Source organism: Lolium rigidum, chromosome 4, assembly GCF_022539505.1.
Source record: "Lolium rigidum isolate FL_2022 chromosome 4, APGP_CSIRO_Lrig_0.1, whole genome shotgun sequence".
NCBI classification, from domain to species: Eukaryota; Viridiplantae; Streptophyta; class Magnoliopsida; order Poales; family Poaceae; genus Lolium; species Lolium rigidum.
In genome coordinates, this window is record NC_061511.1 from 139,257,741 (window position 1) to 139,272,614 (window position 14,874).

Below are 14,874 nucleotides of genomic sequence, written 5' to 3' on the forward strand. Positions count from 1 at the left end.
CGTCACATAGTTCTTTCAGGGAAAAGAACCATCGTGGGAGTCGAGGACAAGACAAACATGTCAGAAGATTATAATAAGTTTGCTGAAATTCCGCCCTTCAAAGTGAACATTGATCCAACCATCGCGTTAAATGCTGAAGATACTCCATGGTTACGGTCGAAGCGATCATAATGTATTAATTATTATCCTGTACCTTGAGCTCATATTGTGAAGCGTTTGTTGTGATATGTATCAGTAACATTGGTCGTTTGAACTAAATGCGATTATCCAAGTTTATTATTTTCCTAGATACACATGTTTGGAAATTTATCCTCACCTACTGGTTGTTGGGTGTATACTAGCAGCTTCCGAGCGGGACTTGCGGGAAGAGTTACTCGGGCGGAGCTTCCGAAGATGTCTAAGACGGCCGTCCATCTAAGACATCTTCGAGAAACTCCGCCGGGAGAGGCTCTTTCCTTCGAGGTCGCCGTCGTCGGGTTATATACCAGCTCCCTGGAAGCTCTCAATGCTCTCCCCTCCTTACCCTGAGATACTGTTTGTTGGGTGTATACTAGCAGCTTGCGGGAAGAGTTCTCGGGCGAAGTTTCCGAAGATGTCTAAGACGGCCAGCCATCTAAGACATCTTCGAGAAACTTCGCCGGAGAGGCTCTTTCCTTCTTGGTCGTTGCATCTTCTCTCTTTGTTCTCTCTACTCTCCCGGAGGGGCTATATATAGCGGTGTGTGCCTCCGTATAATCCCCCCCCCGGATGAAACCACCCCAGTATAAGGCAAATAACAGATAAGCCTCCCCAGCATTTAGCCCCCATCTTTTAGCACCGGTTCCAGCCACGATACTCAGGGATAAAAGGGGTATATAAACTAATCAACCGTGTCTTTAGCACCGGTTCCAGCCGATTAACCTAGGGATAAAAGGGGTATATAAACTAATCAACCGTGTCTTTAGCACCGGTTCCAGCTCAAGAACCGGGATAAAAGGGGTATATAAACTAATCAACCGTGTCTTTAGCACCGGTTCCAGCCATTAACCGGGATAAAAACGACAACGACTTTATTGAAATTTAACAAGATACGTTAACTAAACTTAAACTAAAACAACGACAACACTCGCTTTATTGAAATTGAACATTAACTAAATTTAAACTAAAATAACAACTTCTACTAGTTCTTCCGCGCATCCGCTGCTGCCCTCCCGGCTGCCGCCTCTGCCGCAGCTCTCCTCCTCACGACGACGCTTATGCATCTCCTCACCTATCCGAGATCCGTCACACGCGGCCGCTTATGCAGCTCCTGGAGACTCTGCCTCTCAAATGCTTCTATGGTAGCCGCTAGCGCCGCCTCCTCCCACTCCTCTATCTCCGCGAGCTGCGGGTCCACCTCATCCGCTGCTGCCCTCCTGGTTGCCGCCTCTTGCCGCAGCAGCTCCTCCCACTCCTCTATCTCCGCGAGCTGCGGGTCCACTTCCACCGGCGACGGGTGAGGCTTTGGGGGCATTGTGCAATGGGCAAGGGTTTGGTGATGAGTGAAATGGGAGAGACGGGGGCGTACTATTTATAAAGGGTGTTTAGGCGGGAAATCTCCGCGCTGCGCGTCGTGGCGGGAAAATTCCCGCGCGGCGTCTTGGCGGGAAAAATCCCGCGCGGCGTTGTGGCGGGAACATATCCCGCGCGGCGTCGTGGCGGGAACATATCCCGCGCGGCGTCATCGCGTGGCGGGAACCTATCACGCGCGGTGTCGTGGCGGGAACCTATCACACGGGACGTCGTGGCGGGAAAGATTCAAAATGCAGCGAAAAATGGACCTTTTGCACCGGTTCGTGGCTGGAACCGGTGCAAAGGGTCTTTGCACCGGTTCCAGCCACGAACCGGTGCAAAGGCCTCGACTACTAAACTGCCGCGCGCGCCCATCTTCTTCCCCAATTTCATTCGCGCGAGGAGCAAAAATACGCCGGCAGGCTGCCCGATTTTCGAGCTGCGCCGCCGTCCGGCCGCCTACCGCGCCCGCGCCGCCGCCACCCGCGCCGCCGCAGCCCACGCCACCGCCTCCTCTGCGCCGCCGCAGCCCGCGCCGTCGCCTCCTCTCCGCCGCGCGCCCGTCCCCGCGTGCTCGCTCCGCTAACCGCCGCCGCCGCCCGCGCTCGCCCGGCCGCGCGCGCTCGGCCTCCTCCACGCGACCGCCTCCGACCGCCTCCGCCCGTGCCGCCGCCAGCCGCCTCCGCCCGTGCCACCGCCTCCGCCTCCGCCCGCGCCTCACCCGCCCGCGCCTCACCCGCCCGTGCCGCCGCCGACCGCCTCCGCCCGCGCCTCGCCCGCCCGGTGCCGCCGCCGACCGCCTCCGCCCGCGCCTCGCCCGCCCGTGCCGCCGCCGACGGCCGCCGCCCGCGCCACCGCGGAGGTGAGCCCCTGCCGACCGCCCCTTCTTCCCCTTTTTTTTTTTTTTTAATTATTTTGTTTTAATTAGTTAGAAATTTTAGTAGTTAAATTTAGAAAAACTTAGTAGTTAACTTTAGAAAAATTTAGAAAATTTAGTAGTTAAATTTAGCAAATTTAGAAAATTTAGTAGTTAACTTAGTAGTTAACTTTAGAAAAATTAGAAAATTTAGAAAATTTAGAAAAACTTAATAGTTAACTTAGTAGTTAACTTTAGAAAATTTTAGAAAATTTATTAGTTAAATTTAGAAAAACTTAGTAGTTAAATTTAGAAAATTTAGTAGTTAACTTTAGAAAAATTTAGATTTTTTTACGTTTACTAATAGATTTGTTTATGTTTACTAATAGATTTGTTTATGTAATTTTTTCGAAGTTTTCGGTGTAATTTTTAGTTAGACTATTTGTTTATGTAGAAACTTGTAAGTCTTTGCAGAATCTTGCTTCGTTGTGTTTATAGCATTAGAATAACTTTTAAGTCTTTGCGAAACTATGGAAAGAGACCTAGAACAAGAATACCTCGTCGAGGATATTATCCGTGATGATGACGATATCACCTCTCTTTACCTAAACCAATCCGGCGAGGGAGACGAGCGAACCCGAGGAGACGGCTCCGATGAGGAAGATAAGCAAGACCACCGTGGAGACGACTCCGGTGAGGGAGAAGGTGACGACTAGCGAGGGAGAAGCTCACCACGCCGAGGTATATATATTAATTAACCAAGCCTACAGATATGTGCATATACATATATTAACGTTGTTTCTTCTTTTAGACCTCTCAATCAACACACTCTACTGGCAGAACTAAACGAGGCGCGGCCAGAAAGATGGAAGAGCATGAAAGGTGCGTCATCACGGAAATCGCTATAGACGGCGAACCGATTTCTCCCAAGGATCACGCAAAAAATTTGTAAGTCAATGTGGAGTTATTGTTAGGGACACCATCCCGATCACCACTCAAGAATGGAAGAAACCTGCAAAGGAGGACGAAGGAGTTACTTACGTCGATACGAGATCCAAAAATATGATGTTTAGGAAACTCATGGTAAATTTCACATTTCCGGAGCCAGCTGACTCTGATAGTGATAATAAAAGGCCGGACCTCGAGGATCCCGAGCTGAATAGCATACAACGAAGAGTCAAGAAGTGGGCTCTTAAGAAGATGGCAACGCAGTTCAACGACTACAAGAAGAAATTGGACAACTCCTTTGTCAAGAAAAAGAAGACTCCAGATTTCAACGGCCCCTATGAGAAGATAAAAGACCACCGGGAGGCATTTGTGAAGTACAAGACATCGGAGAGGGCAAAGACAAGGTCGAGACACCAACAAGAAAAATGCTGCTAATAAGATGTACTTCCATACCATGGGGCGAGGAGGCTACAAGGCTGGCAGACCTAAGTGGGAGAAATGGGAGAATGACCTAATTAAGAACGGGATCCCGACGGAGGTACGGAAATGGAACCAGCGGTCAAGGGATTGGTTTTACGCGCATGGGGGCACGTTGGACGCACAAGGGTTCCGCATATATACACAAAGACATCGGGAAAACCCACTTCCCATCGAAGCCTTTAGAAATGCTTGCAAAGGAAGTTGAAGAGGGGAAGTTCCGTCCCGAAAGAGAGAAGGACCAGCTCACACGCGCCCTTGGGAATCCTGAACACCCAGGACGAACACGAACCATACCAGGTGGCAAGCCGTGGTGTATTGGGTTTCCTGCAGAAACGAAGAAATATCCCGATAGAAGCCGTCGGAGGCAAAAGGATGTGGTTCAAGAACGCGTTGCTAAGCTAGAGGAGCAAGTGAGGATGATAATGTCGAGGCTCGACCACAGCTCACCCAACCTCAACCTAATCCGCGGATAGAAGAAGTTGCATTCGATGCTACCGGCCGAGGATCTCAGCGGAAGAGCAGCGTGGCTTCCACGGAGCTGCCTCGGTGATGATGCGAGATGTGGATCCGCGATGGCTCCTCCTCCCCTGTGGATCCGCAGATGCCTTCTCGATCTCTACCCCGTGGACTTTATCACGTAGTCGACACCTTGTGAGCTACATTTCCAAACGATGGGCTACTTAACGCTCAAGGCGGCGATCGGCTATGTCTTACCGCCGGTACTCGATCAAAGATATCACTTCAAGCCGGTTCCACCTCGGATACGCCGTTGCCGGGGTGGATCAAGTTATGGATGGGTATGGGCCGCCGAGGCTTGACCACCCCGCCGGTGAAGGGGATTTGCTAGAGCTGGGAGAGGCCAAGAACACTACGGTTCTATGGCGAAAGGAATTCATTGTGATTCCGGGTTGGAAGGCGCCAACAAGGTCTCCACCGAGCCGGCATTCTCCACCGATGCAGCCGTCTCCAAGTGCGTGAGCCTTCCCCGCCGGCGCGTGAGCCATCTCCGCCGCCGCGTGAGCCTTCCCCGCCGGCGCGTGAGCCATCTCCGCCGCCGCGTGAGCCTTCTCCGCCGCCCAACTATAAGAGGAAAATTAGGCGGACCGCTACGACACAGCCTGAGTCGTAACAAATCACCGAAACACAAACAAGAGCCCCTCCCAAGAGTGCCTAAGGTTGCTCCCAAGAGACCTTATGACTATACAGATTGAGGAAAATGCCAAGATCGTAGGCGAACGAAGCACAAGCAACAAATGTTGAAACTTAAAAAGCCCCAGCTTGAGCCGGAGCCAGCTATATCTCCGGAAAAGAAGTTGAAACTGCTGAAGAACCTTCATCAACCTGAGCCAAGTCTTTCATCGAACTATGACCGGTCTACTCGCAAGTCAAATGTGTTAGCAAAAGAGCGGTGGCAAAAAGTAAGGTAGATGGGAAACCAGTTCCCCAGCTTGGAGCCCGAAAAACTCGTGCCCCCCGCTCCAAGTGTATCCCGATGTCCTAGCGTGCCTTGATCCAACGATGGTAAAACTATACAAAGATGAGGCAGATGCGGCCGGTATGAGTATTCCCCGAGTACTTAAGCCGCATCGAATTCATGGCCACGGACGATGTCCAATTAGCATACCATTACACATACGGGAACCTCTTGTCAGAGCTGCGGAGTTGCCTAATCTATCAACACAGCTGCGAAGACTACATAATTGGTACTTGGATGCATGTAAGGACGGCGTAAGCTGGATCATGGTGGCAATAAGAGATGAGCACTACGGGCGAACCGACGTGATGAACATCGAATTTTGTGAATTATTTCAGTTATTCAACCAAGACGCCCTCGACAAATCTCTCGCTGAGTGCATACTGTCTCGTAAGTATTATTTATGTAATTAAGTCTCTACCGCGACTCGTCCATTATTGCTAGCATATAACCATACTCTCACTGTATTATGCAGAATGAAGATTCGCGAATGCCGCAAGGGGCAAATCTATGATATTGGGTTCGTTGACCCATATACCGTGAATGGGTATACCGTCGACAACTCTCCCAAGGACACGGAGAATAACTTGGTATATGTCTTAAGGAAAAACTCATACAAAAGGGCAATACTATTTCCTTACAACTTCGCGTGAGTGTTACTGTCTTCACACATTAAATCTTTTTCGCTTACTCCATGTGTTAAGTGTAATTGATGAGTTATGCATATATATGTGTGTCCGCAGGTTTCACTATATCCCGCTAGTCATTGAACCCGACACCGGGATAGTAGAAGTCATGGACTCGAAGAGTAAACCCCTTGAGGCGTGGGGGACATGGCTGATATCCTCCTCAAGGCTTGGAAACGGTTCACCAACAAGTCTCCGGGTTTAAAGAATAAAGAACTTCGAATAAAACATGTACCGGTAAGTACTACTCGGCTAGGCCGCGCATCTCTTTGATTGTAGTTTCAATACCATTATTATCATCCTTGATTATATATATATTATTTTGATTGAACTTTGTTCTCGTAAAGTGCTTGAGGCAGGAGGACGGGAATAATTTATGCGGGTTCTACGTTTGCGAGTTCATCCGCCAGAATACCCACCATAAGAGGGACATTTTGGAACAACTTGATGTAAGTAATTAAACAACATTCGTGGCTTTATTTTATCGATCACCTTGTGTTTCATTCACATACACACATATATATATATACTGACCATCGTACCTTCTTCAAATTATTAGATCCAACGGTTGCGGAACGGTCTTCTAGCAACAGAGCGTGTACGAGCAATTCAAGAAGAACTGGCGGGGTTCTTACTTGAGCAAGTCATAGCTCCAGATGGAGAACACTATGTGGACAACCGCCAATATCAATGTTGATGTAGACATATATATATATATATGCATGAACGTGTGTCACTTTGATCGATATATGTAATACAATGGTTTCCTATATATATATATATGTGAATTGTCTGCATTAATATTATACCGTATTTCGAATGGGGCAGAGTCTCGCGCGCGGCAGTGTTTTAGTGCAATTCCCGCTCGCGGCAGTAGTCCGCCGCGGCAGGGAAGGGCACTAAAATGCTGCCGCGTGTCCAACCCTTTGCACCGGTTCGTATTACGAACCGGTGCAAAAGCTCCCCGCCGAGCGCCCCCACAGCCGGCCACGTGGAGACCTCTTTAGCACCGGTTCGTAGAGAACCGGTGCAAAGGCGCCTTGCACGGATGGTTTGCACCGGTTGGCCATCCGGTGCATATGGCCTTTAAAAACCGGTGCAAAAGAGCAGTTTTCCACTAGTGTTATGGCGCTAGCGCTAGGAAAAAGACGACGTAAAGTTAGCCCTGAAGGCCGGAACCAGCAGAGAGGTAGAGAACACGAAGTGGCGTGCAGCACGCGAAACTTTTGGAAGCCGGACGCACGCCGCCGCTCTGGTGACCGTCCAATCTCCCCGGGCCCGGGCTGCGAGGACGACGGCCAAGCTGCGCACGCACGCCCGTCCGTCACACTCTTGAAGGAACCCGACGTGCGTTTTCAGCTCTCGCCCTGAGAAAAAAGCCGCCGCGGCCATGCGACTAACGCACGTCTCCGTCTGCGCCGCCAGAGAGCAGGCCTGGCGTGCCACACGCCGACACCAGTGGCGTGCGCGTCGGTGGCGGCGAGCGCTCGCGGGGCGCTGCCTGGTGCGGGTGCTACTGGGAGAGGCATGCCAACCCGCCGCGCGCGTCGCGCCCGTTTGGTCTACTACTTGGCAAGCTGCCGTGCTGTGTGTGTGTGGATCAGCCTCTGCCACGCCCTTTGACAGATGCTGCGTCCGGTTTTTCTTAAGATGCCCATCTGACTGAAATTTCCTGATTCCTTCATTAAACTCTTCCACTTGAGGCCTAACTGCTCCTCTGTGGCTCTGTTCCTTTTCATGGCACTCGAAGATCCTATTGGAACATGTCTGACAAAAGCTTATACCCTGATAATGCCTTGTATGATAATAAGCCAGAGGTACTGATTCTGATCTATGCAATCTCATGAAAGGCGTCTTATTGTGGTACATTGCACGATAACCATTTTTTTTTGCTTGAAAATGTACAGCTGCTTTTTGATCTCTCCGGGCAAATTCCAATATGGGAGAGACGAGTGAGAAAATATTGGGTCTAGGTGGTGGCAAGTTGTCCCTATAATGGCCTGAATTTTATCATGCTCGACGACTTGCGTCAGCCTAGGCTGGCATTGAACGCTTGATCCGGCGCTTCGCCAACCAAGCCAAGGTGGAATCATGATTAGGATCTTCATGCGTGATCAGGCAGTAATTTCGTATAAATGCATTGTGATGTTTACTTTGAGGCCTACTAGCTGTTTGAGAAAATAATATTCCCATCAAAATGAACTTATAATCAAGCACCTTGTCAGAACATTGTAGAACTTGTGTTTTCCTTTTTCAAGTTCGCCACGTTCCTGATTGGAACACGCCGGCTATTGGAATTTTTTATTTCTCCAAGCAACAGGGACACTTTTTCTGTTTTGCTCTACGGATCCTTACGAAGCCATGCGCAAGTTTTTGAATGGTTTGTGTTGCTTTCAGCTCAAAAGGAATTGTTCGTTGATATGTTATTTTCTGCTGCGGGGCCTGTACAGTCAGCGACCAATCGTCCATGAGTACCATGTCATATGATACATCCGGAATGGGTGAGCTGCAAGGAATCGAGCTCGCCGGTAGAAGATTTGCAATAGATCGGGGCGGCGACGAAATCTCTTGCAAGTTGATTCCAGCGTCAACAAGGACCGGGGAGCAACGGTGAGTTGGGTGGGAGGGCGCCGCAGTGGTCGAGGTGGCGGCAGAGGGTTTTCGTGGTCACCGGAGGTGTCACCGGCGAGAATGGGGGAGAAAGTCGCCACAGGGTGTATTGTTGGCCTCTTTCTCTAGAGAGGCCAAGAGACCGAGGTCGACTATATTTAGGAGTCAGCGGAGGTGAGAAGTAAAAGTTTTACCCTGCTAAAAGTTTTAAGAGTTTGGCTAGATCCACAATACATAAGTAAAATCAAATCTTTTACTTCTCCGACCGGTTTTAGGAATCGGCTAGAGATGGCCTTATACAACATGTTGGCATAAGCAAGAGCATGATCCGGGAAGAATGTGCCACGGGCAAACTGCGATCATCGTCATCAATCACTACTCGATCATTTGGCTGGAAACACCGAGGAGCTTGGCACATATCGCCTCTGTGTCAACCAGCCGTGATAGCCCCAAAATTGGGAGACCCGGAGGCACGCCGCTCAAACATGGTCGTCTCCATGTGTGTTTTGACCACTCCTAGTCTTTGACCGGTTCTCTCTTATCTTCTCTCTAATCTTCTTGGTTTAAGTCTAAAACTACCATGTGATTCAGTCCTCCTCCTCTCACCCGCGAGTCACTCAGCATTGCGCCCGGCGGTGACAAGGATGACCTCCTCTTCCCCTCTCATTAGGCCATCTCTACCCCCTCCCCTCACCTGCTGCCCCTACGTAAAGCCCGCGTGGTGCCGCCGGCGGCTGTCATCTACCCGCGCAAGGTGAGGGTCTCACGAGGCGGCCCTTCCTCGCGGCGGTGCGCTGCGTTTCCTCTAGCCGGCGAGGGATGTACCGCCGGATCCCGGGGATGGCGGCGCGGCACGATGAACTAGTCGCCGGTGGCCGGCGTGACCCGACGCTAGCACGGTCATGGCCATGGGTGGCGGCGGGCCAAATCTGGACCAATGGGCCTAGGTTTGCGCCACATATGGCCAGCCTCGGTCTAGGCGGGCCATATGCATATGGAGTTAGAGCCTCCTAGGCTGCAAGGTCGCTCCCTTGCTTGTATAGGCTGATGCCGGTGCATGGCGGCTCGTTGATCAGCGATACGATATGGGCCGGGTTAGGAATCCATAGCCCCCTTGTCCCGTACAAGCGGTTGGTGTTCTCGGTAGGGGCGGAGACATCACGTTTTCCTCTCTTGGGTTCGCTCCGGCTCGAGAGAGCTTGGGGTTCATGGCTAGTAGGGTGGCCCTTCAATGGAGCGGTGGTGACTCATTGCCACCGGTTGCTTGATTCCATCCAGCCAAATGTGACGACCGTGGGGACAACGCGTCTCGGAGTGGCTCCCGCGGGACTGGTTTGGTTGCGCTGGGTTTGGCCTACAGGGACTCTAGCGAGCTTGATGGTGTGTCCGCGAAAGCACCGCATGGCTTTGTCCATTGCTAGCACCGACAGCCTACGGATGTCGTTTACCTCCTTGGATTCATGGCCATGACACATATCCTTGACCCTGCTGCTGGTTTCCCTCCGCTTGGCACTCTCTCGCTGCCCTATTGACTTGCGACTTCTCCGAGGTCCTCCTCGGAATCCCTACTCGTCGATGCCCCGAGTCATGTTGTGACCAGCTTCTTATAAACGGTGTGCCTCCGGTTTGCGCGGCTGCTCTCGAGCCTAGGATGGTTGTTGAAGTTAGTGTGGTGGCACGGGGGACACCGGTGGTTTTCAACAGCTGGTGGCTGTTCGGCAGGTGCAATTTCTTAGGCTTTCCTTGGGGTGGGTGATAAAGTTTACGCGCGCCAAAGCATCGCATGGCTCCCCTGGCAACAACGACGTTCGTGAGCGTCGTTCCTCTTTATGTAGGTATTATCGTGAAGGTTTCTCCTTTGAACTCTGGAGACTCGTCTGGCCACTAACGCAGTTAGCTCGTTCTCTCGATGTTGGTGGTCTTTTATTGTTGTTTTCATTCTACTCTTAGTCGGTTGAAGGCTTTGTTAATTTAATATCAAGTTCGTCGAGTCTTATATTTAAAAGTCCAAAACTACTTTCTCAACAGTGCTATCTACGTAGTACCGCAACTTTCTTGCCTGAAATGAAAGCACGAATACCATGCACTGAAGTCCGGCCATAGCCACACAGCAGGCTAAATATCATATCCATGGCTTGGTCGGAAAGAGATTAGAGGAGGGTCGCACTGGAGTCATCTTTAGCAGCAAGTAGTGTCCGGATATTCCTAATGTCATACGAACTACATCGTGGAAGATTTGTTTGTTTAGCTAGCAAGAAGATAAGTGGCACGCAGTGACATCAGAGGGTTCCATGAACTCTGGCCTCATCTTTGTTGAAATATTGGGCCCACTTTTAGTGGCCCAAATTAGATTTCAGTTTTTCCTATAAATCTCAAAGCCCACATAGTGGCAGCCTTGTGAGTTTGAGCCCAAGTTGGTGGCAGCTCACTAGGGAGTGGCAAGAGGTGGGAAGTTTAGTCCCACATGGAAAGTTGGGAGGAAGTTAGACCACCTTATAAGGTGGGTTGTTCCACCACTAGTAAGTGAGTGAGAATAGGAGTGCTACACGCGCGCTCCTCCTCCTCCTCGCTCGTCTCGTCTCGTCTCGTCTCGTCTCGTCTCGTCTCGTCTCGACACGTCGCGCGCCGCGCTCGTGGTGAGTGGATTGAGCCTCGAGCCGAGACTTTCCTTACTTTTTGCAATACACGAGTTAGGGTTTATCGGCGAACGGGAGAGGGCGAATTAGGTTTTTGCGAATTAGGCTAAGAATCCCGGGCGACCTGGTAACAACATTACTGCTGCGACATCGTCTGCTACGCCTCCACCGCCACCTCCACCAGATCGGTACGTGCGACATATCTCGATCTGTTTAGCGATGGATGCTTTACTGTTTCTTGCTGCTGCTGCTCATGTTGATTAATGCATCTAGTATGTTCGAGTTTCACATGTTAGTAGTTATCGTCGTCATGCTTAATATTCTGGAATTAATCATGGAAATTGTGCCTAATTATCCAACAATCCAAAAACCTAATTGTAGGCAATTTCCGAGTTAACAATGGCTGGTTTTTCCGATGCATCGAGGCCGGATAAGTTTACCGGTGTGCACTTTAAGAGGTGGCGATATAAGGCCATGCTACGGCTTACTCATCCGAAAGTGTTCGAAGTTACCGATGGTTTACCCGAAGGAACTATATCTGACCAAGATCAGAACAAGTTCAAGGAAAACAATACTCTCTTCGTCGGATGCGTTCTAAGTATTCTTGCCGATCGTCCGTGTGATGTGTACATGCACTTAACGGATGGTAAAGAGCTCGGGATGCACTCGAATGCTAAGTTCGGTTGCAACCGATGCGAAGCGTGAACTGTACATCATGGAGAGCTTCCATGACATCGGGATGGTTAACAACCGTTCCGTAGTCGAACAAGCTCATGAGATACAGGTGCATTGCGAAAGAGCTTGAACTCCTTAAGTGTGCCTTACCTCGACAAGTTTGTGGCTGGATGCATCATCGCTAAGTTGCCCCCTTCATGGAGGAACTTTGCCACAACTCTCAAACACAAGAGACAGGAGATATCGGTTGAAAATCTGATAGCGTCTCTTGATGTTGAGGAGAAAGCTCGGAGCTAAGGATAATACTGAGAAAGGAGAGGGTCGAGTCTAGCGCCAACATGGTGCGGAAGAAACCCTACAGACAAGAACAAAGGGAATAACAAGCCCTCCTTCAATAAGCCTATGAAGACTACAACCTTCAAGAAGAAGAAGATGATAAACAAAGCGGATCCGAGCTGCTTTACTCGTGGAGAGGCTGGCCACTTTTCTAAGGACTCGTCCGAGAGGGCGGACCGCAAGAAAAAGGGGAGGCAAGTCAACACGGTGACCGCTAGCAATGCTGATGGGTACGGTAATCTCTTTCTTGTTCTTTCGGTATTTCAATCTCCATGTTGGTGGATTGATACGGGTGCTAATGTTCATGTGTGTGCCGACATATCCATGTTCACTTCTTACCAGGTCGCCCGGGATTCTTCCGTCTTGATGGGGAATGGGTCACATGCTTCGTTCGTGGTGTTGGCACGGTAGATCCGAAGTTCACTTCGGGAAGATCGTGCAGGCGAGGAACGTGCAGCATGTCCCTACTATGAACAAGAATCTCGTTAGCGGCTCCCTTCTATGCGAGAGATGGGTTTAAGGTTGTTTTAGAGTCGAATAAAGTAGTTGTTTCCAAGTTTGGACAATTTATTGGTAAAGGCTATGAGTGCGGAGGCTTGTTCCGCTTTTCGCTTCTGATTTCAGTAATAAGTCTGTGAACCATATTTGTGGCAATGTTAGTGATGATACCAGTGTTTGGCATTCTCGTTTATGTCACATTAATTTTGGTTTAATGTCTCGGCTATCCAGTTTAAGTTTAATTCCGAATTTTACCATTGCCAAAGGTTCTAAGTGCCATAGTTGTGTGCAATCAAAGCAACCTCGGAAGCCTCACAAGGCGGCCGAGGAGAGAAACTTGGCACCTCTAGAACTCATACATTCTGATCTATGCGAGATGAATGGTGTGTTGACAAAAGGTGGAAAGAGATATTTCATGACATTGATTGATGATGCGACTAGATTTTGCTATGTTTACTTGTTGCGAACTAAAGATGAAGCTTTAGACTACTTTAAAATTTATAAGGCCGAAGTTGAAAATCAACTAGAGAGAAAGATCAAGCGTCTTAGGTCGGATCGTGGTGGTGAATATTTTCCTAAAATCTTTGATGAATTCTGTGAGGAACATGGCATTATTCATGAGAGGACGCCTCCCTATTCGCCCCAATCAAACGGGGTTGCCGAGAGGAAAAACCGCACGCTGGACCGACTTGGTGAATTCCATGTTAGCCACTGTCTGGTTTATCAAAGGCATGGTGGGGGAGGCTTTATTGACTTCATGTCATGTCCCGAATAGAGTTCCTAACAAGAATAAAGATAAAACCCCTTACGAGGAGTGGGCTGGAAGAAAACCATCACTTTCGTATCCGCGCACATGGGGATGTTTGGCGAAAGTCAATATTCCAACCACTAAGAAGCGCAAACTCGGACCAAAGACAGTGGATTGTATCTTTCTAGGTTATGCTCCGCGGAATGTAGGATATAGATTTTTAGTAGTTCAATCCGAGGTACCTGATATGCATGTTGATACTATTATGGAATCTCGTGATGCAACATTTTTTGAGAATATGTTTCCTATGAAAGATATGCATAGCATTGCTAGAATTTCTACCGAGATAATTCTCGAGTCTAGTACATCTAATGAGTATTTTGAACAATCACATGAGAATGTTACCGAGAAGGATGACAATGAAGCTCCTAAACGGAGCAAGAGACGAAGGATTGAAAAATCCTTTGGTGATGATTTCATTGTGTACCTTGTGGATGATACTCCCACGTCCATTGCAGAGGCATATGCATCTCCGGATGCGGATGATTGGAAAGAAGCTGTCCATAATGAGATGGACTCGATTCTTTCTAATGGAACTTGGGAGCTATCGTAACGACCCCATGGATGCAAGCCTCGTGGGCTGCAAATGGGTGTTCAAGAAGAAGCTAAGACCCGATGGTACTATTGAGAAGTACAAGGCGCGGCTTGTAGCTAAAGGCTACACACAGAGAGAAGGCGAAGATTACTTCGACACCTATTCACTTGTCGCTAGACTTACCACCATTCGAGTACTACTGTCCATGGCTGCCTCCTATGGTCTTATCGTTCATCAAATGGACGTAAAGACAGCTTTTCTTAATGGAGAGTTGGAAGAGGAAATCTATATGGATCAGCCTGATGGGTTCGTAGTAAAAGGTGAAGAAAGAAAGGTGTGCAAGTTGCTGAAATCTTTATATGGCCCGAAACAAGCACCTAAGCAATGGCATGAGAAGTTTGACAGAACTTTAACTTCGTAGGCTTTGTTGTCAATGAGGTCGACAAGTGCGTTTACTATCGCCATGGTGGGGGCGAAGGTGTTATACTATGTTTGTATGTGGATGATATTCTGATCTTTGGTACAAACATGAAAGTAATACACGAGGTCAAGTCTTTCTTGTCAAAGAGCTTTGATATGAAAGATCGCGGGAGAAGCCGATGTGATTCGAACATCAAGCTGATTAAGAACGAGAGTGGGATTACTCTAACGCAATCCCATTATGTTGAGAAGATCTTGAGCCGGTTCGGCTATATTGATAGCAAGCCTTCTTCAACACCTTATGATCCCGGTGTGACACTACGCAAGAACCGGAGGATTGCCATAGATCAATTGAGATATTCTCGGATCGTTGGCTCACTCA